This window comes from Pongo abelii, chromosome 5, assembly GCF_028885655.2.
Source record: "Pongo abelii isolate AG06213 chromosome 5, NHGRI_mPonAbe1-v2.0_pri, whole genome shotgun sequence".
Lineage (NCBI taxonomy): Eukaryota > Metazoa > Chordata > Mammalia > Primates > Hominidae > Pongo > Pongo abelii.
Window position 1 is genome coordinate 35621558 of NC_071990.2, and position 27512 is coordinate 35649069.

General features: G+C 46.9%; 1 protein-coding gene across 6 annotated transcripts in view; it reads left to right on the forward strand.

The window, feature by feature from the left end:
• The window catches only part of PPARD (peroxisome proliferator activated receptor delta), an 82940-nt gene that overhangs the window by 17410 nt on the left and 38018 nt on the right, over positions 1–27512 (forward strand). Inside the window, exon 1 of one of the 6 annotated variants that reach the window (XM_009241781.4) lies at positions 2207–3837. The exons of 4 other annotated variants lie outside the window; for them this stretch is intronic. The gene's annotated coding sequence lies outside the window, so the exon portion shown is untranslated. Of the gene's footprint in view, positions 1–2206; positions 3838–7050; positions 7254–27512 lie in introns of those variants that run through there. One more of the 6 variants, XM_063724754.1, reaches the window with a different exon arrangement.

The window sequence follows — 27512 nt, forward strand, 5'->3', positions numbered from 1 at the left end:
TGTTCCAGTTTGGAAAGTACCTGCTTGACTGGCCAGACCGCTGTTGGCTTCAGAAAATAGCAGTCTCTTGTTGGTCACTGAGAAGAGGCAAAATTTTGGCAGGCCTTGGGGCCTCCTGCAGAGTCTCATTCCAGGTCAGTGGACAGAGGAGGCCCTGAGAATAGTCGTGCATACTGGCTCCCTGGATCTGCTCCAAGATAGTGAGCAGCCCCTAGAACCACAAGAGACTGACCAGCCAAGCTGTGGGCCCGGCCTGTAGGGTGGAAGGAACTCTTAAGAGAAAAAAAAATCTCTGCTGTGATTAATCAACGGCTTCAGTCTGGTGAAGTGAAAAGAGAAAGAGAAGTTGGCCCAGATGTGCACATAGGGAGAGAAATAAGGGAGGGAAATTGCCTTTATTCATGTTCTCCCTTAGGCCAGTCGTTACCCCACGCATGATGAGCTCACCTTCCTTTTACACCAGCCTGCAAGAGGTGGGTATTGGTAGTCCCATTTTACAGACAAGGTGTAGGATCAGAGAGGTTAACTCGCCCAAGTCAAACAGCTAACAAGTGGTAGAATTGGAATTTGAGCCCTGTTCTTCTCAGTTCAGTAGCCCTGCTGTTCTTGCTGATGTCACCTCAGCCTGGGCTCTCCAGGTATGTACAAATAGGTATGCAAGTGTTGCATCCACAGGCTTGTGAGCAGAGGCTGAAAGGGAGCCAGGGCTCTTGGTACTTGCCCTCCCAACATGGGCCCTGCCTAAGCTAGCAGGACTCACTATACCCAAACCAGCAGTGGCATTATATTTTTCTCTTTTCTTGCACCTTGCCATCCCTGATTTATTTTTAGAGAGCCTTTTCTATTTCTGTTCCCATTTCTTGGGTTGGATGCAGGGGCTGGGGTGCAGGGATGGCATTGGAAATCAGAAGAGGCAGGCATAGATGGCATCTCACTGGTGGCCTTGGCTGGTCTCTGGGAACTGTGCCCATCTGCCTGCCCTGCTGGCTCCTCCTCAGGCCAGCTGTAGGCCCCAGGGATCAGAGAGCCCGGGTAGCTAGAGGCTGGGAGGGCAGGCGAGACAGAGAAACAGCCACACTTCTCATTTCTTTGGCTTCTCAGAGGGGAATGAGCTTCCTCCTGGAACAGAGCAGGGAGTAGCTCACTGCCTGTTTCTCAGGGTTAGGTTACGGACTTCTAGGGAATATGGGGTAGTGCTTAAGAGCCAGACTCCGTGTGGCATGGGGGTGATAACTGTAGACCCTCCACCCCTGGGGATTAAATGAGCTCATATGTGTAAAGGCACAGAGGAGGCACTCACTGAATGATGATTGTTTCTTTAGTGTCGTTAGACCCTCAGCACCCAGCACCATAGGTGCATGCCAGTCATTATTGGTTGGACCAAACAGAACTTCAAGGCAGCTGGGCATGGTGGCTCACACCTGTAATACTAGCACTTTGGGAGGCCAAGGTGGGAAGGTCACCTGAGGTCAGGCATTTGAGATCAGCCTGGGCAACGTAGTGAGACCCAGTATCTATTTATTTTAAAAAATAAAATAATATTAAAAAAAAGAAAAATAACTTTAATGTTATTTTTGTCGTCCTGTTCATCTGAACATTGGCTTGTGTAGGTATTAACCCGAGTCCAGTGATTGTCTGTGGAGCCCCACAGGGTACTTCCCAGTGATGGTAGCCTAGAGTGTGCTCCTGCCAGCCCCTGCCTGGGCCCTGGAAAAGGCAGGGCGGTGCAGCGAGGAATCTTCTGGCCTGAGGATGCCTGTAACCCCCAAACCTTATGTTCAGTTTTACACCTTGCTGAGGGTCTGGCTTTTGGATATGAGCTCTGGAGTGGTAGGGGTCTGTGTCCCATGGGGACAGGTGGTTCTGGGTGTTGGGCACGAGGTGATGGAGGAAGGGCCTGCCACTTGCAAGCTGTTTATCTAACTAGTAATAAACAGTGGATGACGCCTTTAGGAAACTGTATTTGGGAGCTTTGAAATTAATCAGATGCCACCAATGTCATTTTTAATTTAGTTAAAAATGTTTTAGTTATATAAATAATGCTCATTCGTTACAGATTATTAGAAAATACAGATAAGCACTGAGGAGAAAAAAGTAATATATAATCACACATAAGTGGCTGCTTTGATATACGATTTTTTTTTTTTTTTTTACCTAGGTTCTTTTCAAATTGTGTATACCTAGTTATTTTTTCTGTCTTTCAAAATGGGATGCTGTTTAACATTTAGTTTTGTGACTTGCCTTTCCCATTTTTCAGGTGGTTTCGTGGTGTCTGCTTGTCCTCCGACCTCCCCTCCTATTTGTGGGAAAGGCATTTGGCTTGGAGGGAGGCACTTGGGAGGAACTGTCTGGTTGTTCCTTGATGTTATTGCCAGACTTGCAGAGGGTAGAGAGGTGCATGAAGTCTTACTCTGCCTCTCCCCATCTGTGTCTCCCCCTGTCCCTGTCCAGCGCCCCATCTGCTCTGCCTACTCACCACTCCTGCCTTTTTTTTTTTTTTCCCTTCCATACAAATCCAGAAAAGGATACCACCTCCAGTCTGAAGGTTTCTTGCTATGGCTTTTAGGGATGAATCTCTCAGGAGCTTAGAAAAAAAGATGCACAGACGGTAGATAGGAAGGGTAATGCCAGGGCTGGGGGTGGGGGTCTTGGGAAGAGCAACTCAGAGGAGGGCCTGGGTCCCTGGCTCTGTCTTGAGTCAGTGAGAAGAAGCTGCGTGGGTGATGGGTTGGGGCGGGGTAGGCAGCAGGTGACTGCAGGGACCTCTCTGAAACAGCAAGCAAGCTGGCCAGGAAGATGCCTGGAGAATAAGGGGCCCAGATAGGGGCCAGACATAGGGGAGAAGAAAATGTGTCTCAATGGCACCTGCTCCTCCACCCTGGCCCCACTCTTTCCATGATCTTTCCAGAGATTCTTTTTCTGCCTGATCTGCTTCCCTCACCTGGCAGTGCCCAGCCCCAGTAGTTCGACACGTCTGGTATATCTGGCTACTGTGCTCTACTGACACCTGTGTGGCAGCAGCTGCACAGCTTCTTGGCATCTCCCTGGGCAGTAGGCAGGGATCCGAACATAGAGGAAGATGTTCCGGGCATCAGTAGCTCAGATTCCGTTCCAGAAAAGCATCGCAAAGCAAGGGAGAAAATTGAAGACAAGGTATTTTGTGGGGAACAAGCTATGCCTTCCTGTCACTTCTTACAGAATAAAATGGGGTCTCTGGCAGTAGGCAAGGAGAAGGCCTTTCTGAGCACTGAGGGTCAGTGGCTTCTCAGGTCTTTTCTGGGCCACTTTGGCCTGCACACAGGTTGGGCTAGGAATTCATGCTTAAAAGCAGGCTGATTTCCATAAGCTATGCATTCCTGTGGGCCTGCCTGGATCATACCTGTTCTGCTGTGATCCCAGGCCTGATGAGACCCGCTGGCAGGACAGGATAGCTTCCTGTACGTCCCCTCAAAGCCTGTGGCACCCCTCTCCCTTCACCACTCCCGAGCTATAATTAAGTTCCCATGTGAAACCGTATCCCTCAGCTGACACACGCTTGTAACCACAGCCCTGGCCATTGGACGGCTCATCTGGGGTGACTTCTGGGGCTGGTGCCTCGGCCTCCAGACGCTCTCCAGTAGGTCTGAGTAGGCGGTGCGGACCCACCAGGAAAGGGTGGATCTAGTGAGGCGGGGGCCAGGCCTTGCCCAAGAGTCAGAAAGTGGGAAGTCACGGGGGAGATGAAGGGCGAGTGAGCAGCTAGAAAGTGCCAGGGGACACAAAAATGGGGGAGACAGGCAGCCTTTTGGGGCTGAAGGGCATGGACAGGGTGACTGATGCCTGAGCCACAGGCAGAATGTGAGCAGTTTATTTTATTTTATATTCTACATATTTTTATAGCATAAAATTAAGATATAGTTCACATAACCAAATTCACCACTTTAAAGTATGTACTTTGATGGTTTTTATATATTAACTGTGTTTTATATATTGTATTAAATTAATATATTTATATATTATATTAACTGTTTTATATATTATTTTAGCTGTGTTGTTTATATGTTATATTAACTGTGTTGTATTAACCACTAATTCCAGGACACTTCTATCACCTAAAAAACCCTTTAGCTGTCAGCAGTTACTTCATCCCTTTGCTGCTAATCTACTTCCCTTCTCTATGGCTTTCCCTATCCTGGACATTTCATATGAATGGAATTATATAATATGTAGCCTTTTGTGTCTGAACAATTTCACTTAGCATGTTTTCGAGGTTCATGTTGTAGCATGTAATAGTACTGTATTCCTTTTTGTGGCTAAGTATTCCGTTGTGTGTATATATTCCATTCTATTTATTGATAAGTTGGTGGACATTTGGGTTGTTTCCATTTTTTGACTGCTGTGAACATTCATGTACAAGCTTTTGTGTGGACATATGCTTTAGGTTCTCTTGGGAATATACTTAGTGAAATTGCTGAGTCATATAGTATTCCGTGTTTAACTTTTTTTTTTTTTTTTTTTTTGAGACAGCGTCTTGCTCTGTTGCCCAGGCTGGAGTGCAGTGGCACGATCTTGGCTCACTGCAACCTGAACCTCCCTGGTTCAAGCAATTTCCCTGCCTCAGCCACCTGAGTAGCTGGGATTACAGGTGCGTGCCACCACGCCTGGCTAATTTTTTTTTTGTATTTTTAGTAGAGACAAGGTTTCACCATGTTGGCCAGACTGGTCTCAAACTCCTGACCTCAGGCAGTCTCCCCGCCTTGGCCTCCCAAATGTTACTCTTTTTTTTTTTTTTGAGACGGGGTCTCACTCTGTCACCAGGCTGGAGTGCAGTGGCGTGATTTCGCCTCACTGCAACCTCCGCCTCCTGGGTTCAAGCGATTCTTCTGCCTCAGCCTCCCGAGTAGCTGGGACTACAGGCACATGCCACCATGCCCGGCTAATTTTTTGTATTTTTAGTAGAGACGGGGTTTCACTGTGTTAGCCAGGATGGTCTCCATCTCCTGACCTTGTGATCCACCCGCCTCAGCCTCCCAAAGTGCTGGGATTACAGGCGTGAGCCACCACGCCCGGCCCCAAGTGTTACTCTTTAGGCAGATACCTGTCTGCTATACTCACTGGTCTGCGCCTTGCTTTACTTATTGTATCTTGGCCATCTTTGCATACCAGACATGTAGAGCTTCCTTATTCTTTTTTTTTTTTTTTTTTTTTTTTGAGATGAAATCTCGCTCTGTCACCCAGGCTGGAGTGCAGTGGTGCGATCTCAGCTCACTGCAAGCTCTGCCTCCTGGGTTCACGCCATTCTCCTGCCTCAGCCTCCCGAGTAGCTGGGACTACAGGTGCTTGCCACCACACCCAGCTAATTTGTGTGTGTGTGTGTATTTTTAGTAGAGTCAGGGTTCTCCTTGTTAGCCAGGATGGTCTCGATCTCCTGACCTCATGATCTGCCCGCCTCGGCCTCCCAAAGTCCTGGGATTACAGGCGTGAGCCACCGCGCCCAGCCCCTCATTCTTTTTTTTTTTAACAGTTGCCTCATCCGTTGTATGGATGTGCCAGTCTCTTCTTTTTTTTTTTTAGACATATTCTTGCTCTGTCACCCAGGCTGGAGTGCAGTGGCACGATCTCGGCTCACTGCAACCTCTGCCTCCTGGGTCAAGCGATTCTCCCGCCTCAGCCTCCTGAGTAGCTGGGATTACAGGCATGTGCCATCATACCCAGCTGATTTTTGTATTTTTAGTAGAGACGGGGTTTCACTTTGTTGGCCAGGCTGGTCCTGAACTCCTGACCTCAAATGATTTGCTCATCTTGGCCTCCCAAAGTGCTGGGATTACAGGCATGAGTCACCATGCGCGGCCTGCATGTGCCATTCTCCTATTCGTTGATGAATGTGCAGGTGACTTCCAGTCTTTTTTGGCAATGAATAACCTTGTCATTTTGCACACAGATAAACAGATTGACAGTGCTTCTGTGTGATAGGTGCAGTGATGGAGATAGACACTGGGGAACTAGGGAAGGCTTCCAGAAGATACTTAAGAAAGGCTCAGGGTGAGTGAGCACTGGTATCTGAGTGGGCTTTGCAGGCCTGGCAGAATTTCAGCAGGCTGAGATGTTGTAGGAAGGGCAAATATGACTGAAGAAAAGAACAACAGCTCAGGTGTGACAGGGAAAATGAAGAGTATTAGTTATCTATTCCTGCATAACAAATTACCCCAAAACTTAGTAGCTTAAAACACTATCTCGCAGTTTCTATGGGTTAGGAGAGATTTACACAAAGATGTGAATACCAGAAGATGAGGATCGTTGCCAGCCATTTTAGAAGGCTGACTCTAATAGCAAGTTGCAGTAAGGATAGGATTGGCCAAGGCAGCAGATGGAGCCATGATTGTGGACAATCTTACATACTTAGCTGAGAGGTTGTCAGAGATTGATCTGAGAACAGTGGGAGCCGTGGAAGGTCTTTAAGCAGGAGAATAATGTGATAGTTGCCATACAGGACGGTTAATCTGATAGCATTTATGCTAGAGGGGTCAAAATGGAGAGAGATACACAGGCAGAGGCCTAGATTAGGAGATGGCTGTAGTAGTACAGGTGAGAAATTCTTGGCCTGTAGTACTAAATACTTTTTTTTTTAAGACAATCTTGCTCTGTCACCCAGGCTGGAGTGCAGTGGCATGGTCTCGGCTCACTGCAACCTCCGCCTCCCGGGTTCAAGCAATTCTAGTGCCTCAGCCTCCTTAGTGGCTGTGACTACAGGCGTGTACCACCATGCCTGGCTAATTTTTCTATTTTTAGTAGAGATGGGGTTTCGCCGTGTTGGCCAGGCTGGTCTTGAACTCCTCGCCTCAAGTAATCCACCCACTTTGGCCTCCCAAAGTGCTGGGATTATGGGCGTGAGCCACTGCATCCGACCTCTGTACTAAATACTTTAGCTGCATATTCTTTCTTCAAAATGACCACAAAAAGAAGGTATTACTGATTTATAATAATATGCATATGGTCTTGCGTATGGCCATACTTATGACTTGTGTATGGTCATAAAGGTAGTAAGTTGCAGAGCAGCACTCAGGCCTGCCTGGCTTTGATGACCGTGCCTTGGTGGCACTGGAAGTGGAAAGGTGGGGGTGACTGGGGAAATGAGGTTTTGTCCGTTCCCTGGATGCTAAAAGGAAATGGAGGAGTGTAAGAGGTTGATTCTTTGAACCTGGATGGCTGGGACAAAGATAACACTGTAACAGGAAGAAGAGAGGCCGGAGGGAACACTGGTGTGATGGGAGAAGGTGAGTGATTCGGGAACATGGGGCATTTGTTGGCAGGGTCCTTCCCAATTATAGGGCGAGTATAAATAGTTCCTGTACTTTGTATATGAAGAGGTACCCTTGGCCCAAAAAGACTCTAAATGTGGAGAAAGGATATGGTGGTGTGGTGGTGGTTTGAACATTGGGTTTACGCAGATAGTGACAGTAACTGGCACTGGGCTGCGCTTCAGACTTTCACAGCCCGTTCACTTCTTTTGAAACTCACACAACCCTATTCAGGTTATCATCATTCCCTATCTGATTGTTAAGGAAACCAAGGCTCAGAAAAATCCATTTGCTCAAGGAGAAACAGTGTTTCAGTTACCTACTGCTGTGTAACAAATCACCTGTGAAACTCAGTAGTTTAAAACAACCACCATTTATCCTTTCTCTTGATTGTGTGAATTGGGCCCAGCTGCTTGGTTCTGCCCCCCACATGATGTCGGCCAAGTTTGCCCATTTGTCTGTGTTTAGCTGCACTGTAATGTCCAACGCAGCTTCTCTTTGCGTGGCCTCTAATCCTTCAAGAGTCTATCCTGAACTTCTTGCAGCATGGCATCTGGGGGCCATGACAGTGGAAGCCAGTCCTGTTGAGGCCTGGGGTCACGTCCCAGAACATCACCTCAATCATGTTCTATTGGTCAGAGCTGTCACTGGGCCAGCCCAGATTCCAGGATGGGAACTAGACGCCACCTCTTAATGGAAAGAGTGGCAAAAGGTTTGTAGCCATATTTAATCCAGACAGCCGGTAGTGGATACCTGGATTTGAACCCAGATCTGTGTGACTCAGGCTTACAGTCTGCCATGCCATACTGCATCCCTTTCTGCTTCTGGTTCCTTGGGAGTTGCAAAGCTTGCTGGCTCTTTTGTGTGGTTGGAGAGGGTTGATTTTTCTTGTGGTCTCCCACAGTGGAAGTTGTACTAGTCATCCCCCTTTTCACAGATTAGCATCCAAGATCACTGTGTCTTAGGGAACCTTCCAAAATAGGCTTGCTCTAGGGATTTGCTAGCTTCCCCCAAGCTTCAGCAGTGATAGCCAGACATGCATGGAATTTCCCTGTGGAGTTTCCCTTTCTGTGCTTAGTGGCCTTTTGATGCACAGTGCTCACTGGGTGGGATTCCTGCTGCATTGTAGCCAGATGTGGAGGCTAGCCCTATTTTGAGTTATCCCAGATGGTATCCAGCTCAGTGAGTCCCATACTTGACTCAACTGGCATATTCACCAGGGATTTTTGGGGAAAATGTAGATTCCTGGGCCTTCCTCATGCCTATTGAATTAGAATTCCCAGGGATGGAGTCCAGGAACCTGCCTTTAAAGCTCCCCATTGATTTGGGGGTACAGCCTGGTTGGGAAACCACTGACTTCCAGAGGCTGGCACCCTCCCTCAGCCCAGTCATTTCAGAAAGATGCCTTTGAAGTCACTGATCAGAGGAGGCCACGTGGGAGAGAATGATTTGTCCAGAGAGCCTCACACTTCACAACCAGGAAGTGACTCCTGAAAGAGTCCAGGAAGTTTCTATTTGAATCTGCTCAAATCTTTGATGTTGTTTTGCATGCTTTGATAGTATCTGAGCTTTATGGTGGCCGCTGGGTGTTTTTCTTTGAAAGTGTTTGCAGAGAGTAGCAAGCTCTTCCAGCAGTCAGCAGACACTCCCTAACCAGGAGCTACTTGGTCTGATTTATTTGAAATATGAAATTCCTTTGCTTGGCTATCTGGTTGGTATCTTTGATGTGAAGAATATGACAACTCTAGAGATACGTAAGTTAGCACAGCAGTTAGACCTTTCTAGTCTTGTGCCTTGGACATACTTAAGGTACACTTGGAAAAGTAGATTTTAAAACCCTGGATAATTTGGTTTGCCAGTTAAATAAACTTCTGTATTTTAGAATATTTGGAAAATAAAGATAAATACAAGGAAGACCATAAAATTACCTAGAACTTTCCTTTTCAGAGAATTTCCATGGTTAATGTTTTGAATGGCTGTTCATCCTTCCCCTCATGACCCTTCACACCCCCTCTTTTTGAAAACCGTATTGAAGTCATATTGAATGTGACTTTTTAGCATTTTGTTGAGATGTAAGTCATAAAGTCCACCTGTTGACAGTGTGCAATTTGATGGTTTTTAGTATTTACAGAGTTGTACAACCATCACCACAATCTAGTTTTAGAACATTTTCTTAGTCCCAAAAAGACATCTTATAATCCATTAGCATGCATTCCCGCCTCGATGCCCCATCCCGCTCTCACTCCAGCCCAAGACTACCACTCATCTGCTTTCTCTACCTACAGATTTACCTGTTCTGGACATTTCATATAAATGGGATCATACAATATGTGATCTTTTGTGATTGGCTTCTGTCACTGGACATAATCATGGTACTGTTTTGAAACCTGCTTTAAACATTTATATCCTAGCAATTTGAATATAGTTTTCAAGAATGCACTTTTAATAGCAGAGCAGTATTCTTTCTTATGAGAATATCTAATCTTATTTAATCAGTCCTGCCGACAGACATTTAGATTATTTCTCATCTTTTGCTCTTATAGCCAGTGCTCTCTGCACTCAGAAATTATTTTGTTGATTTATTGGTTAATTGTCCGAATCTGTGACTAGAACAAAAGCTCTTTGACAACAGTCACTCTCTCTGTCTCCCCTACTACTTGGCATAGTTCCTGGCACTTGGTAGGTATTCAGTTTTTAAAGTATGTGTGTGTGTGTATATGTGCAAATTTTGAATGAATCAAAATGTAAGGATATTAATAAATGTTGCCATATTGCCAAATTCTAGAAAGTTGTACTAATTTACCCTCTCACTGCAGTATGAGAGTACCTGACTCCCTGTTCCTTTGAATCTGGGTTAATTTGTACAGGAGGTCCTGTGATCTTTTGAATGACGATATTCTCTGACCTGTCAACCAGTTAGTTTGGGAATTGATGCTTATCCCTGTCTGTGGGCCAGGAAGGGTCTGGCTGTTGGGAAAGATGGTGGTGTATGGGAGCTCTAGCCGCCTGGGTCCTCATTGTGGCTCCGTGGTATTGTATCGTTTCCTGTTGCCCTTAGAAAGGCTGCATCATGTTGTCTGGCCACTTCCTCTGTTGTGTGCAGGCATGTTGGGGAGTAAGTAGAGCTGGGTGGGTAAAGTATGTGTAAGAAGATACTGGTTATGGCTGCTGATTGGAGTGCCTTTTGAAGTCGTCAGGAGAGATGTCACTCTGGAAGTTCGGTGTCTTCAAAAATAGAAATGAAGAAATGCTTCCAGGAAGTCTGATGCAACCGGCCCAGTCTGCCCCACTCTGAGGGTGGTGGGCACCCACATGGCTGGTAAACGCTTCATGAGTCACCTACTGGCCACAGTCCCTGCTCCTCTCCACACACTTCCTGTCTGGAAAAGCCTGCTACCCGCCCATGATGAAGAGTCACCCCAGAGAACTTGCCAGGGATGCGGGGCAGGTCTTCCCAGGTCACAGCAGCAGCCTCTCGCTCATGGGTTTCACAGCAGTTCCTCTCCCCAAGATGAGTTGTGGTGACTGTTTTTTAGATAAATATGTGGAATGGATGGTTGGGATTGGAAAAAAAAGAGTGGCTGGATGGCAAGGCAGCTCTTGTGTGTAGCAGGGAGCTCACACGAGCCCCATGGTGGGGCAGTTAAGGCCCCAGAATTCACCTTCTCCAGCAGCTGGCTGCTCATTCTTTTCTTCTTCTCATGGTTTTCCCATCACATTTCCCTTGGGGTTTCCTCCAGGCCTTCCCCTACTCACCCCACACCCTCTCAGAAGATGCTGCCTCATGTAACTTTGCCAAGCTCTCAAGCATTACAGATGCCTTTACCTACTTTTCTTTGCATCTTAGAAATCACTCACATGTTGGTCTCTCTCACATAATTGCTCTTTATTATTACTTCAGCAGTTGCCAAGTGCCTACTCTATGCCTAGTATCTTGTTAGACTCTGGAATGATGCAGGAGAAAGAGACTGGACCCTGCCCCCTAGGAGGGTAAATGTCTGTTCTCCCATGGTCTCCGTTTCCCTTCTCTGACTGCGCCTTTGCTGCCCTGGTTCCTCTTCCTCTTTCCACTACCTGAGTGTGAACATTCTTCAGGCTTCTGCCCTCTCTCCGCTCCCTCTACGCGCGTGTCCCTTCCTATGGCTGTGACCATCTGCTCTTATAGCTACCGAATACTAAAGTTCTTTTCTCCTGAAAACCAGGTCCCCGTGTCCACCTGCCTGCTGGAGGGTGCAGCCCATCTTTGTCTCTGCTCTTTGCATATCCCGTTTCTGTTAATAATCCGTCATTCTCTCAGTTTCCGGGAGCCTTACTGACAGCTTTAAACCTCATTCCTCTGCCATGCCCAGGTCATTCCTCCCGTTCTTTTGAGTGTTTCTTCCCACTGATTTTACTGCATGTAGTGAGTTGGATGGTTGCCCCTCCGAAAGATATGTCCAAGTCCTAACCCCTAGAACCTGTGAACATGACCACCTTGTTTGGAAAAAAACTCATTGCGGAAATTCTTTCCTATGCTGCAGACGTACATGAACCTGTGCTCATTGGCCTCCTCTCTGGGCCTGGCCTTGTTGGTCTCTGGCTTGAAATAGTGACTGTACTTCTAGTCCACACAGTGATTACATATTTATTACTCTGTTTGAGCTCCCCAAGTCCAAAGGCAAAGTTCACTGCCTGCCCTCTCCACTAACTCCTAGGTCAGACTTGCTAGGTTGTGTGCACAGCAGCTACAAGTGTGGTTTCTAAGATGGGTCTGGGTTTGAATCCTGGTTCTGTCATTTATTAGCCGAGGGCCTTTGACAGATTGTAACCTTTCTGGGCTTCAGTTTCCTCTTCTGGAAAATGGGGCTAATGGATTGTTGTGAGAATTAGATTGCATAGTGTCTAGCACTGTGCCTGACACTCTGAGCTTTATTTTTATTTATTTTTATTTTTTGAGACGGAGTCTCGCTCTGTTGCCTAGGCTGAGTGCAGTGGCACGATCTCGGTTCACTGCAACCTCCACCTCCCAGGTTCAAGCCATTCTCCTGCTTCAGCCTCCCGAGTAGCTGGGTTTACAGGCTCCCGCCACCATGCCCGGCTAATTTTTGTATTTTTTAGTAGAGGCGGGGTTTCACCATGTTGGCCCAATTAGTCTTGAACTCCTGACCTCAGGTGATCTGCCCACCTTGGCCTCCCAAAGTGCTGGGATTACAGGTGTGAGCCACCACGTGCAGCCCACTCTGAGCTTTATAACCAGAGAGATTCTGTGGCTAGCCAAATCGCTCAACCTATACTTGGAGGATCCCAAGCTTGGGTGAGTGTAAGAGCTCTGACTTAAATCCAGCCTACTTGTATGTCATTCTGCCACAGTTGTCTTTGTCTCTCCACAGTTTGTCCTGGGGCTGGGCATGGTGGGGGCTAAGACAATGGATTACAGAGCTACAGGTCTAGGAGGGCATGTAGAATTATAATGCCTATATGAGATAGATGACAAAGTGGGTAAGAGCATGTGCTCTGGAGTTAGACCTGCGTTCAGATTCAGGCTCTATGACCCTATCTCAGTGACCTTGGGAAGCTTTTCTTTGCCTCTCTGGGCCTCAGTTTTCTCATCTGTAAATTGGGAATAACAATGGTTCATACCTGTCTTAGTCTGTGCTGCTATAACAAAATTCCTGAGATGGGTAATTTATAAACACAAGAAACTGATTTCTCACAGTTCTGGAGGCTGGGAAGTTCAAGATCAAGGCATTGGCAGACTTGGTGTCTGGTGAAGGCTGCTGTCCACTTCCAAGATGGCACTTTGTTGCTGTGTCCTCCAGAGGGGATGAATGCTGTGTCCTTACATGGCAGAAGGGTGAAAGTGGCCCAGCTAGTTCCCTGGAGCCCTTTTATAAGAGCACTAATCCATTCCTGAGGGCAGAGCCTTCATGACCTAAACACCTCCAAAGGCCACACCTCTTAATACCGTTGTATTGGGGATTAAGTTTCAACATGAATTTTGGAGGGTTCACAACATTCAAACCATAGCAATATCTTATAGAGTAATCGAGATGATTAAATGAAAGAATGCCCATAAAACATTGAACACATGCCTGACTCTCTGTAAACAATAATTATTAGGTATCGCTATTATAGAGACCAGCTTCTGCTGTGGAGAGTGGTAAGTGCCTTGATGCCGCAAGCCACTGGACATGCAGCTGCATGGATCAATGTACCCCTGTAATTATGTAACAAGGGGACATGGAGAAAAAAACATTTCCAATGTTGCCTCCTCTGTGACATGATTGTACCCCTAAACTGCACAGAGGAGCTTTCTGTTCTTTGAACTCCATAGCTGTTCGTACTTCTCTTGTGGGGTTTGCCATAGTCTGTCTTATATTATGACAGTTCTTCACTCTACGGTACATTTCTTTCTTTGTTTCTTTCTTTTTTTTTTTTTCTGAGACAAAGTCTCCTTGTGTCACCCAGGCTGGAGTGCAGTGGTGCAATCTCAGCTCACAGCAGCCCTGACCTCCCCGACTCAAGCAATCCTCACACCTCAGCTTCCCAAGATGCTGGGACTGCTGGCATGTGCCACCACACCTGGCTATTTTTTTTTGTATTTTTTGTAGAGATGGGATTTCACCATGTTGCTCAGGCTGGTCTTGAACTTCTGGGCTCAAGCAGTCCACCTGTCTCAGCCTACCAAAGTACTGGGATTGCAGTGTGAGCCACCACGCCTGGCCTACTGTATGTTTCTTGAGGTCAAGATTGGGCACTGGGTCACTGATTACTTGAATTGAACCTTGGGATTCAGCCAGTGAAAGTGGTCCACCTGGCAGTAGTGAACCTCTGGCTCCTGACTTCTGCTGCTAGTGAATCTGTTTCTCCTATGGCTGCACAGACACAGGGTTTCCTACCTCCAAAGAGCTTTTCCACTCTACATGGGACCTGAACTGGCTCCAGAAACCTTGGAGCCTGGCACCACTTTTCACATCACCCAGCAGGAGCAGAACTTAGATGGACCAGGCATAGATGGGAAACATGTGTTTATTGCTAAGGTCATGGTTAGTTCTCGGGTGGGGGGTTTAGTGGGCGATTGCTTTTTGGATTTTTGTTTTGTTTTAGAAGTAAAAAATATGGGCCAGGCGCGGTGGCTGATGCCTGTAATCCCAGCACTTTGGGAGGCCGAGGCGGGTGGATCACAAGGTCAGGAGATCGAGACCATCCTGGCTAACAAGGGTGAAACCCCGTCTCTACTAAAAAATATAAAAAATCAGCGTGGTTTGGTGGCAGGCACCTGTAGTCCCAGCTACTCGGGAGGCTGAGGCAGGAGAATGGCGTGAACCCGGGACACAGAGCTTGCAGTGAGCCGAGATCGCGCCACTGCACTCCAGCCTGGGCGACAGAGTGAGACTCTGTCTCAAAAAAAAAAAAGGAAAAATATGTACATTTTTAATAGTGGTAGTAAGAATCTTCTGTGACTGTGTACGGGGCATCTTCACTGAGGGGTCTCCAGAGCTCCTAAAACTCAACACTCCCCCAATGATTCTTACATTTTCCTGCCAGACTTGCTCTTCTTCCCACAATCCCCACCTTAATGGAATCATCCACATTCCCCTGGTCACCTGACAGTTGCCCTCTATTTCTCTCTTCTCCCCAGCCTCTTTTAATCAGCCACCAAGTCTTGTTTGTCCTTCCTCCCTAATGTCACTCCTGTTTTTTGCCGTGAGGTCTGATGGTACTAGTGCTGCCTGTGGTTGCTACTGCCTCATCTCTTCAGCCTTTCTGTGTCATGATGTTTAGGAGTTTCTTTCATAAACAGAATGTGGCTAGATTTAAATCAAATCTAACAATCTGTCTTAAGTAATTTATGTACATTTTTGAGATTTAACTTAATGTATTACTGTATTATATTTTTTAGTACTTCCCATGTATTTCCATTTTTGCCTATTTTTCTCCTTCCGAGTTTTCTTTTTTTTTTTTTTTTTGGAGATGGAGTCTTGCTCTGTCACCCAGGCTGGAGTGCAGTGGCATGATCTCAGCTCACCGCAACTTCTGCCTCCCAGGTTCAAGCGATTCTCCTGCCTCAGCCTCCCAAGTAGCTGGGACTACAGGCATGTGCCACCACACGCGGCTAATTTGTATTTTTAGTAGAGACAGGGTTTCGCCATGTTGGCCAGGCTGGTCTTGAACTCCTGACCTCAGGTGATCCACCCACCTCGGCCTCCCAAAGTGCTGGGATTACAGGCATGAGCCACCGCTCCTGGCCCAGAATTTTCTTTATTTCTATACATTTTACTTCTGTTGTTGTTTTCTTTTTTGAGACAGGGTCTAGCTCTTTTGCCTAGGCTGAAGTGCAGTGGTGTGATCACAGCTCACTGTAGCTTTGACCTCCTGGGCTCAAGCAATCCTCCCACCTCAGCCTCCTAAGTAGCTGAGATTATAGGTGCACACCACCATGCTTAGGTAATTAAAAAAAAAAAATGTTTTCTAGAGATGGGATGTTACTGTGTTGCCCAGGCTGGTCTTGAACTCCTCACTCAAGCCCTCTTCCCACCTTGGCCTCCGAAAGTGCTGGGATTACAGGTGTGAGCCACCTTACCTGGCCTTTATTTCTGTTCTTACTCCAACATTTTCTCATCTTTTTTCCTATCCTTTTACTTAGAAAAATGTTAAAATTAGAGGAAATAGTACAATGAACATCAGTATTCTCTTTAATCTTATTCAATTAATATATTTCTCTGTATATGTATATATGCTTTTGTTTGGAATCATTTGAAATTAAGTGTGGATTTGTTCTCCATTTTCTTGCTCAGGATTTGGTGTGCTGCTTCTGAGGACTCATTTATAAAAGAAAAAACAAAAGAAAGAAAAAGCCTTTTTACTTTAGAATGATTGTAAATAAACTTAGCTTTACAGAGAGTTTCTGTATTCCTTCACCCAGCTTCCCCTAATGTTAATCTCTTACATTTAATTTTTTCTTAAATTCTGGAAAATTTCAGCCATTGCCTCTTTGGCTCTCTCATTTTCTCTACAGTGGCCTCTGGAATGCCTCTTAGATATATTGTTGACCATTCTACCACCAAAGTCTCTATATTTGTTCTTTCTGTGCTCCTTTATCTGTTTAATCATCTAAGTTTTCTTGTGTAGTTTCTTTGAGACTGTCTTATTTCTGATTCTTGGTATGCTACTTCTCTTTTTGTGTCTGATGCTCGCCCCTCTTGGTGGTTTATTTCCTTATGTGGTTTGTAACTTTGGGTGTGAGTTCATCTCCAGGAGGGATTCCCTTTTCTGGCTGAGACTTGGGTCCTGAATTATGAAAGTATACCTCAGAGCAGCTTGTTTGCCTCTGGCAGGGCCATGAGTGTTTCAGTGGTCCTGGCTCAGTTTTTATGTTCACCGCTTAGTGCGGCACCCCTTCACCACCCTAGCAGTGTAAGTTCAGTTTTATATCCATGGGCAGGACTAGCTTGGTGGCTTAAGAAAGGGTGACCTCCTGCCGGGCACGGTGGCTCACACCTGTAATCCCAGCACTTTGGGAGGCCGAGGCAGGGGGATCACGAGGTCAGGAGATTGAGACCATCCTGGCTAACGTGGTGAAACCCCGTCTCTACTAAAAATACAAAAAATTAACCGGGTTAGGTGGCGGGTGCCTGTAGTCCCAGCTGCTGGGGAGGCTGAGGCAGGAGAATGGCATGAACCCGGGAGGCGGAGCTTGCAGTGAGCTGAGATCACGCCACTGCACTGCAGCCCGGGCAGCAGAGTGAGACTCCGTCTCAAAAAAAAAAAAAAAAAAAGAAAGGGTGACCTCCCACCCATACCTGACCCACAGAGCCTTGGAGAAGTGTTCAGCTTCTTGTTGCTTTCCTTTACTGGGCAGCCCTTTGAGGCTCTCTTCTTGATACTGGGGCTCAAAGCCACAGGCAGGCTTTAAACCGCTTCATATGTGGGTGCGAAAGTCCACAGGCCATTGTGGTGTCAGTTCCACTCACTGTTTATGTTTCAGTTCTTCTCACACATAGGGCATTTCTCTTTCCAATTTGGCTGCGTGTCTACGGACGTCATTTGTTTTATTTTATCTGGTATTTTCTCTGTGATAGTGGTGGAAGGGGGAAGCTCTTTCACGTTAATTTAGTCCCGTATCCTACTGAAAGTTTGTTCAAATGCTTAGCGTGTCATATGGAGCTTTTCATGATCCAGCCCATTCTACCTCTCCTGCATAAACTTAGCTCTTAAATTTTACACTTCAGCAAATTGAACTATTTGCATACCATGTACTGTAATGTTTAAAAGCACAGGTTTTAGGGTCCAACTGTTTGGCTTGGAACCTGTCTTTTCATAACATATGATTTTGGACAAGTTACTTATCCCTTCCGTAACTCAGCTTTCTCATCTAAAATGGTAGCGTCCAGCATGCAGTAACCCTGATCCCTGTTGGCTCCCTCCGTGGTTGCTGCCTCCAGCAGTTGAGGCTGCCAGGCCTCTGCGCAATTGCACTGCTTATTCCTTCCCTGGAATTGCCTGTCTCCCCTCCTCTCCTTGATCCCTCCCAGGAGAGCAGCCTTTACTCCTTCAGAGCTTGGGGTCTCTGTCTGTAGTAATTATCACTCTGTAGGTCGCTGCTTGTTTACATATCTTTTTTTTTTTTTTTTTTTTGAGACCGAGTGTTGCTCTCTCACCAGGCTGGAGTGCTGTGGTGCGATCTTGGCTCACAGCAACCTCTGCCTCCCAGGTTCAGGCCATTCTCCTGCCTCAGCCTCCCATGTAGCTGGGACTACAGGCGTGCACCACCATGCCCAGCTAATTTTTGTATTTTTAGTAGAGACGGGGTTTCACCCTGTTGGCCAGGATGGTCTCCATCTCTTGACTCTGTGATCCACCTGCCTCGGCCTCCCAAAATGCTGGGATTATAGGCGTCAGCTACTGCGCCTGACCACATATCTCCTTTTTTCAGCCGACTCTGACCCCCTTGAGAGCAGGGTCTTGTTTTTCTTGGTACTTGAAACTCCTCACATTCTACCTGTCATTTGGTGGGCATTCAGTGTTGGTAGTTTAATTGCATTGAATTTCTCTGGCTGAGTAGAGGCAAGTGCTGGGAGTGGTATGGAACACAGAGGCAGGGAGTGACAGCAGGAAAGCTTGTTTCTTTGGCACATTTTGTGCCAAGTTGATGGAAATGTGAATCAGTATGGCTGGGACACAAGGTAACAATTCTTAGTCTAGCTGAGGATGCCAGAGACTTAAAACAAGCCAGCGGCCAGAAAAAGCCAGTAAATCTTGCAAATTAAAGTGGTTTCCAGCCTTAAGAATGCATGCCCCACATTCCCTTCCCAAACTCAGTGTCTCTGAGTGCGAGGTGGAGGAATACAAACTAATTATAATCCTAGTGGGCCCTGAGAATCTTTAATTTTAGAATAAGGCTGCACTTCTGAAAGGCGCAGTTGCTTTAGGAGTAGATGACTCTGTATGCCTGGGGCCTCCGAGGAGACCAGGATGTGAAAATTCAGTACCTGGCATTTAGAGCTGCGTCACCCGTCACTTCCGACCTCGTTAAGATTTCTACCCCACTGAGACTTAACAACTAAAAAGGGCAGATGAGATAGGTCTGGGGCAGAGCTTAATGGCCTGTGTCATCCTCCTCAGCTTTGCCTGAATTCTCTGGACTCTTGGGACTCTGTCATAGGAATATTCTCAGAAGAGAAGGCAATTGAACCTTTAAAGATCCCCAGATTATCCATCAGATAACAGGCTCATGAGAGTGATGAACAATGACAGCACCAACTCTCAATTCCCTTGGCTGGAATTTCAGGAATCAGCTTGAATTCAGAGGTGGGCACAGGGTTAGGGCTTGGAGTAGGCGTCTTTTCTTTTTTTTTTTTTTTTTTTTCTTTTTTCAGACAGAGTCTCACTCTTGTTGCCCAGGCTGGAGTGCAATGGCTCAATCTCTGCTCACTGCAACCTACGCCTCCTGGGTTCAAGTGATTCTCCTGCCTCAGCCTCCCAAGTAGCTGGGATTACAGGCGTCTGCCACCACGCTCGGCTAATTTTTGTATTTTTAGTAGAGATGGGGTTTCACCGTGTTGCCCAGGCTAGTCTCGAACTCCTGACCTTGTGATCTGCCCACCTTAGCCTCCCAAAGTGCTGGGATTACAGGCGTGAGCCACTGCGCCTGGCTTGCAGTAGGCATCTTTGCCCAACCCATGTGAATCCCATTAGTTCTTTCTTGACAGCTCTCAGTCTGTGGTCATATATTAAGCAACTATGTGTTCAGTACTGTGCTGGGTGCTATTGCTGAAGATACTGAAATAGTAATGCCACAAGTCCCTCTTCTTAGAGAGGAGAGCTTGCAGTCTAGTTGGAGAGAATTCCTAGCACACAGAAAGCTGCAACCAATGGTGCCCAACAGTAATGCTGTCTGATGCCACTGTATGCAAGTGTGTCCCTTTGACAACTTGGTGCTTTTGCCCAAAAGGAGCTGTTCTCTTTCTGAGGCTTGGACTATTGGTTTGTTTTTTCTCAGATGACTTGCTGGCACTGTTACAGACTGGTCTGAATTAACTAGGACTACCTTTTATCTGTTTCTGAGGAATAGCCCCAAATGTGCTCTCTCTTGGTCTTTATGAACTTTTCCTTTCTTCCATTTCTCCAAATTATGATAGGTTAACTTTGCAGTGTCATCTGCTAATCTCCAAGGTCTTCTAGGGGCACGGCATCAGCAGTTGCTGCTTTTGAGGTATCAAGGTTTGTCCTGTGACTCTCAGATAGTTTCCTTACCTATTCAGTGAATCTGATTTTCCATTTTTCTAGGAGAGTGTATCTCAAAGTGATTGCTGAATCAGAATGTCTGGGAGTGTGACTTGGAATCTATTACTGAAGATTAGAGGAAAATTTAGCAAATTATGATCGAAGCATTTAGGTATGGATTGATGGATTCATGGATAGGGATTCTGACTGAGTTAGGTAGTCTATAGTCTCAGACAGTTGTGGAAGCTCCATTAGGTCATGAGCAACCCAGGCTCCTTCCAGTTCCATGCCCTGCCATTCTTAGGGTGTGGCTGCTGTCCTCATGGTCCAAAATGGTTGCCGTGGTTCCACATCTCACAGTGAGATAGAAAAAGACTGAAGAATGATGTCTCACCTCCCTTCTAAGGAGACTTCAACAAAGCCTGCCTCTACCACTTTCTGTGACTAAGGGAAAGTTAATTCATATCTCAGAGCCAATTAACCTCATGTTTTTTTTGTTTTTTTGTTTTTTTTTTTTGAGACAAGATCTTACTTTGTCACCCAAGCTGGAGTGCAGTAGCACAATCTTGGCTCACTGCAGCCTTGACCTTTTGGGCTCAAGCAGTCCTCCCTGCTCAGCCTCCCGAGTAGCTGGAACTACAGGCACATGCACCACACCCGGCTAATTTTTTAATTTTTTCGTAGAGATTGGGGGTCTTGTTATGTTGCCCGGGTTGATCTCGAACTCCTGGGCTCAAGTGATCCTCCTGCCCTGGCCTCCCAAAGTGCTAGGATTACAGGAGTGAGCCACTGCACCCAACCAGTTACCTCATTTGTAAAACAGGCGTGGTAACACTTAGTGCAGGAGCAAGAGGATCAGGGAGCACACATACATACAAAGTGCTTGGTGCTGATGCCCAGCCTGATGCCGAGCCTGCAGCACCTGTTCTCTAAATCATAGCAGCAATTGCTGCTGCAGCATACTTCTCTTTCTCCTCTCTCCACCACTCCATCTCTCCAGGGTCTCTACCTTGCCTGTCAGGCTCCCCTTTCCTTTGCTCCTGCCTTTTGCATCTGTTACTCTCTGCATTCTCCCCTCATCTCCTCTCTTCCGTGCACCTCATTTTCCTGCTCTCCTCCTGCCTCTGTCCCTCATCTTCTTTTCAGAGACTTAAAACAAGCCAGTGGCCACTGGCTTTTCAGTGTCTCCTCCTCCTCCTTGAACTACCTCTTCCTTCTAGTGCTTCTGTCCTTCCCTCCTCCTGACCTCCAGTGAACAATATTATTTGTAACATAATGACAAATTATCGTTACGTTACAAAGACCAGAGGTTAGAGGTGGTGATTGGCCTTGTAAACTGTAGGTCAGCGATGAGTAATTTAAGAAAACTAAATTTAATTGGTTTACTCATGAGTCAGTTAGGAATTCTATTTGGCAGCTAGAACAGAAATAGCAGTGGCTTAAACCAGTAGAAATTTTTTCTATTGTGAAAAGAAATCTAGGGGGACAGCCTAGGGCTGGTCTCTCTGCTCTGCCATCCTGAGTGCAGGGCGTCCAACCCCAAGGTTGTATCATGGTCTAAGATGGCTGCGGGAGCCCCAACCATCATGTCAGGTTCTAGGAAGAAAGTGGGAAGAAGAGAGGAAAGGCAAAAAGAACACATGCTCCATCTTAAGGAGCTTTCCTGCAAGTCCCACCAAATAGCTTCAGCTTCTCCTCCTTGCCTCCATTAGTTGCAAGGGAGGCTGAGACATCATTTAGCTGAGCACATTGCTACCTGAAGTAGAATTGGGATTCTGTCATCAAGAGAGAAGGGGAGAATGGATATTGTGTAAACAATTAGCAAGGTCTGCCGCCACTCATTCAGCATTAATTTAGCACCTACAGTCTACTAGTTATGAAGAACAGTCAAGGTGCCCCATTCCAGAGGGAAGACATAGATAAGTAAACAAGTACAGTACAGAGGATGGGTGAGGAAGAGGGGAAGAGTGGAGAAAGGCACGAAGTGGGTATCTTACATACCCTCCAAGGGCGCATTCTAGAGTTCGTCATGCAGACATTCTTGCCTTTGGTTTGTTTCCTCTTCTGCTCTCTCCTTTTTGTCATTGTCACCATTGTTGTTTTTGGGGTTTGTTTTTGCCCCTCCATTCTGACGTCAGCAGTAGCCCCTAGAACCTTAGGAAACAGAAACAGTTGGCCTAGTGGGAAGCTCTGGGATGGGAGCCATGTGTTTGAAGAGCCAAGTCCCAGGGCCATTAGGCAATTAGAGGCCTGTGGCAGGAGAGCATTCGTTCCTGGACATGCCGTGGCACTGCCAGGAGAGTTTACTTCAGGAATGGGGTCGTTGTCAGGAGGCATGTTCTAACCAGGCACCTGCCATCCCCTATACTGTGCTTGCCATAAAATGAAATTTTGGAGCAGTAAAATTCTCCAGGTCCCGTGAAATGGGTATAATTGTTTCACCCACATTAATTGAACCAGAGGTCTTGGTATGCTATAGTGTTAATTATGTGTAAAAATACTTCTACTTACTATAAAATGTATTGACAGTTAGACATTGATATTCCTTCTTGGAACTCAAAAATTCCTTCTTGGAACTCAAAAATGGGAGACCCACATTATCTTTCATTTTGATCCAAAGAACATCTATTGCTGTTTCCTTTGGGAAGTTAGAGAGGCAATGGGAAGCCTGCTGCAGAGATTTTCTAAACAGGCATATCCCAGCCCCTGAGGAGTTTGAAAGTGTCAGAGAAGGCTAAAGGATTAAAAGATCGTTTGTTCTGGCACAGTGCAATCCTTATGAGGTTGTACTGTGACCCTGGGCAAGTTACCGTCCTATCCTCAGTTTCTTCATCTGTCAAATTTTGATCCTGTGGACCCTCCCCAACAGGGCTGTGATGGAAATGAAGAGACACATGGGAAGCATTCAGCATGTGTTGTTGTTATTATCATCATTATTGTTATTATTATTATTATTATTAGTGCTACTGGTAGTGCTAGCCCACTAGCCCACTGGGTAGTGATTGCACCCGTATCAGAGTGTGGAAAGCCTTGGATGCCACATTAAGGAGTTGGATTTTGTGGGCAAGGGTATGACAGATCATGGCTGGGCTTAGAAATGTCACTGACAGGAGTGGAGAGGCAGATCTAGGTGAGGAGCGGGCAGGGCTTGAACCTGGCCAGTCAAGGAAAGGGGAGAATGGATACGTGAGTGGTGAGGGAGGACCCACTGGTGCTGGAGTTCAGCCTGTGTGCCCAAGGGATGGTGTCCCGTTGACTTGGGTGGGAAGCACTAGAGGTGGAGCAGTTGGGGTGGCAGGAGGGGAAAGAAGCATATGGTGATCAGCTCAGCAAACAAATGGGGAACTTGCTGCCTGCCAGGGACTCCTGTGGCCTGGCATGAAGATAATTGATTGTGTTTTGAACACATTATGAGGCCCCTGCGAGGCCTCTGTGTGGTATTTAGACAGTCAGCAGGAGAGAGGCCCCAGACAGTGGTGTGGGATGCAGTCACGGTGTGGGAAATTGCCGGTGGTTGGATTGTGCAGCAGATGGATTGAGCAGGGAAGCCAGCCAAGAACAGAATGGGGTGGGGAGGGCGTTGGGGGTAGGAAAGGAGGATCATCATTTCAAGGGCGGGTGAGGGAAGAGCAAGCAGCAGAGTGCAAAGCCCCCAGAGGGAAGGGCGATCTTTATGAGGTTGGACTGTGACCCTGGGCAAGTTACCCTCCTGTCCTCAGGAGGAAATGGTTGACAGAATCATTGCAGCAGTGAGATGGAAGCAGGACCAGGGCAGCAGCCAAGGGCCTCTTAGATGGGGGGGCAAGAGGAGGTCATCCAGGACCTCCAAGAGAACTGTTTCAAAATGGGAGGAGAAAGCAGTGTTCCTCTGGTGGTGGTTCTAATGCTTTGTATTTGTAGTTCTTAGTCGTTTTCAAGGCCCTTTGCATTCTTTGCATCATGCTCTCTTACCATGATGCATAGTGAGACCCCACCTCTACAATTTTTTTTTTTTTTTTTTTAGTGAGCCAGGTGTGGCAGTACACACCTCTAGTCCCAGCTACCTGGGAGGCTGAGGTGGAAGGATTGCTTGAGCCCAGGAGGTCGAGGATGCAGTGAGCTGTGGTCATGCCACTGCATTCCAACCTGGGTGACAGAGTGAGACCCCATCTTAAAAACAAACAAACAAACAAATACTTGGTTCATTTGGTACTTGGCTTTTTGGATCTTAGGGAATATTGGAGATGACGGAATAACTTCAAGGCGACTAACTTCAAGGTCAAGACTCCTGCCAAGACTCCACCCAGACATAAAATAGGAAAATGGTGATAGAATCTACCTCACTGTTGGCCTGGCAGTGGGAGTTTGTTGATAACCCTGAAGATGAACTCCTCAAGTTGAAGAGCAAGGCTTCAGAATGGGCTGCTCTATAGATGTGAGAGACAGAGACAGACCTAGCCTTGCAGAAAGGTTGCTGCAGTCTTTCTCCTACCATTTCCAGCACAGGATGGTTTCTGGTCCCAGGAGGCCCTGTCTTGTGCTGTGTGGGACCCTTAGTGCTGCGAAGACTAGCAGCACCCTGGAGGTCTTTGTTCCTTCTGCCCTTTCCCTTAGATTGCATCTCCTAACCTTGGTTTATATATTTGTCAGGAGGTGGGGGTTCCCCCACCTCCTGACAAATATATAAACTGGAAATTGATCCAGTCCTGGATCAGTTTGGGTCACACAACAGGGTGGGCAGTGTTGGCCCACAGAGGGCCCTGGGCCCCTTATTCCCCCTTTGGCCCTAGGCTCTGAGCTCTCAGGTTTTGGCTACCAAGCAAAAGGTGGAGTTGCATCAGTTGTTACTCTTTACCAGGCCCCCAGGGGTTGCTGTCGGTGAGCTTGCAGGCTGTTTTCTTCTCTCTGCTTTGCCTTGTGCTGAATTCCTGACTGACCCCATGCAGCATCTGCGTGGCTTCTGGGGCCCGAGCCCAGGTTTCAGCAGGCTGCCCATGGTTTACCCTCAGGATGAACTCTAGGAAGCTGGGGAGCACTGTGGTGGTGGTATAAGTTCAGCCCCTCATTTTAGTTTATTTTTATGTTAAAATGTTTATTAATACAAAATAACACATAGATCAGAATGTTGTATGACAGAAAGTGACTGACTGGATTCAGGATCTCCCACCCCAGCCCCAGGGGTGAAAGTGAAGGTGATTGGTTTCCTGGGTATCGTTCCTTCCACGGTTTTTCCGTGCACGCTCTCGTGTGTGTGTTTTTATCCTCATCCTGCTCTTAACCGTGGCAGTGGGGAGCACACTAAATTGCTCTGACACCTAGTTTTTTTTTTTTATTAAGTATATCTTGGGAATCTTTCCATATCAGCATATGCAGATACACTGCATTCTTTTTTTTTTTTTCTTTTTTTGAGATGGAGTCTTGTGCTGTCTCCCAGGCTGGAGTGGAATGGCACGATCTCTGGTCACTGCAGCCTCCACCTCTCAGGCTCAAGCGATTCTCCTGCCTCAGCCCCTCAAGTAGCTGCGATTACAGGCACCCACCACCACGCCCGGCTCATTTTTGTATTTTGGGTAGAGATGGGGTTTCACCATGTTGGCCAGGCTGGTTTCAAACTCCTGACCTCAAATGATCTGCCCACCTCGGCCTCCCAAAGTGCTGAGATGACAGGTGCGAGCCACCACACCCGGCCATTCTTTTTTTTTTTTTTTTTTTTAAAGCTTTTTTGTAGTAGATATGATGTATGTTAGGTGGACTGTGGCTTATAAAACCTCTTCATAGCTGTTTTCCAGTGTGATCCTTCTAGCCCTGTGAGGAAGACAGACCAGAAGAAATTTTTTGCAGCTTAGGATACTCTGCAAACAAGGAGGAAGTGAGAGGAGTTGGGGCTCGTTTAATGCAGACTAAAACAGGATCTTTCCTTTGAGAGACTGAGACAGGATGAGGAGCAGGCTGTAGATGTGCACACATATCCACTCAGAGAGAACATGCGAGGCAGCATCTGCAGAGGAGCGTGGTGGGCAGCACGTGCGGCGGGGGCGGGAAGAGGAGAGCTTCCCGGAAGGGGATGGAACTTGAGCCAAACCTTTTTTTCAAAAAGAGGGGGGGCTGGGTGCAGTGGCTCACACCTGTACCCAGCACTTTGGGAGGCTGAGGTGTGCAGATCACTTGAGGTCAGGAGTTTGAGACCAGCCTGGGCAACATAGCAAAACCCCATGTCTATTAAAGTTACAGAAAGTAGCCGGGCGTGGTGGCACACACGTGTAATCCCAACTACTCAGGAGGCTGAGGTGGGACGATCACTTGAACCTGGGATGCGGAGGTTGCAGTGAGCCGAGATCGCGCCACTGCACTCCAGCCTGGGTGACAGAGTGAGACTCTGTCTCAAAAAAAAGAGGGGAAGGTAGGAATGAGACAAAGGAAGAGGGGAGGAGGGCATTTCAGGCAGGAGAGCAACACAGGCAGAAGGTGCAAACATGTGGCAGAGGGTCGGTGTCCATGGACAAGCTTCCAACACCTGTTCTAATCATTGACTTAGCAGACATCTAAATGCCTGCTGCGTGCCCAGCACTGTAGAGGGCCACAAGGCAGCAGGAACCTCTCAGTGCCTGCCCTCTGTGGGCTCTGACTCCAACCAGGAGAAACTGGACACACAACAGCGGGCAAAACTAGCTGATGGTGATAGAGGTCAGAAGAGTGGTTACAGCCGGCCACAGTGACTCACACCTGTAATCCCAGTACTTTGGGAGGCTGAGGTGGGAAGATAGCTTGAGCCTAGGAGGCTGAGGCTACAGTGAGCCATGATCAGGCCACCACTGCATTCCAGCTTGGCCTGGACAACAGAGCAAGACCCTGTCTCAAAAAAAGTGGAGTAGTTACTTATCGTGGGGATTAGCTGGTCAGGGGCACAAAGAACCTTGTAGGGTGCTGGAAATGTTTACTGTCTTGACCTGGGTGATGGGTTTTTTTGGTTTGTTTTTTGTTTGTTTGTTTTTTTGAGATGGAGTCTTGCTCTTGTGCCCCAGGCTGGAGTGCAATAGCACTATCTCGGCTCACTGCAACCTCCACCTCCTGGCTTCAAGCGATTCTCCTGCCTCAGCCTCTCGAGTAGCTGGGACTACAGGCGCCTGCCACCGTGCCCGGCTAATTTTTGTATTTTTAGTAGAGACAGGGGTTTCACCTTGTTGGCCAGGCTGATCTCGAACTCCTGACCCCAGGTGATCTGCCCACCTCGGCCTTCCAAAGTGCTAGGATTACAGGCGCGGGCCACCGTGCCCGGCCTAGGTGATGGTTTTATGGTGGTATATAAATGTAGGAATTCATGGGGCTTATTATATTTAAGATTAATGCAGATTGCATACTCTAACCATGAGTATGTTATACCCCAATTATAAATCAAGCAGGCAAATAAATAGCACATTCCCCAAAATAAAGAAGTAAAATGCAATAGCAAGAAAGTGTGCAAAGAGCTATGTCTGGGAAAATACAGGAACTGTATCATTTTGAAAGGGTGAGAGATGAGATTTCAGACCCTCAACCTCTCTCACTGTCATT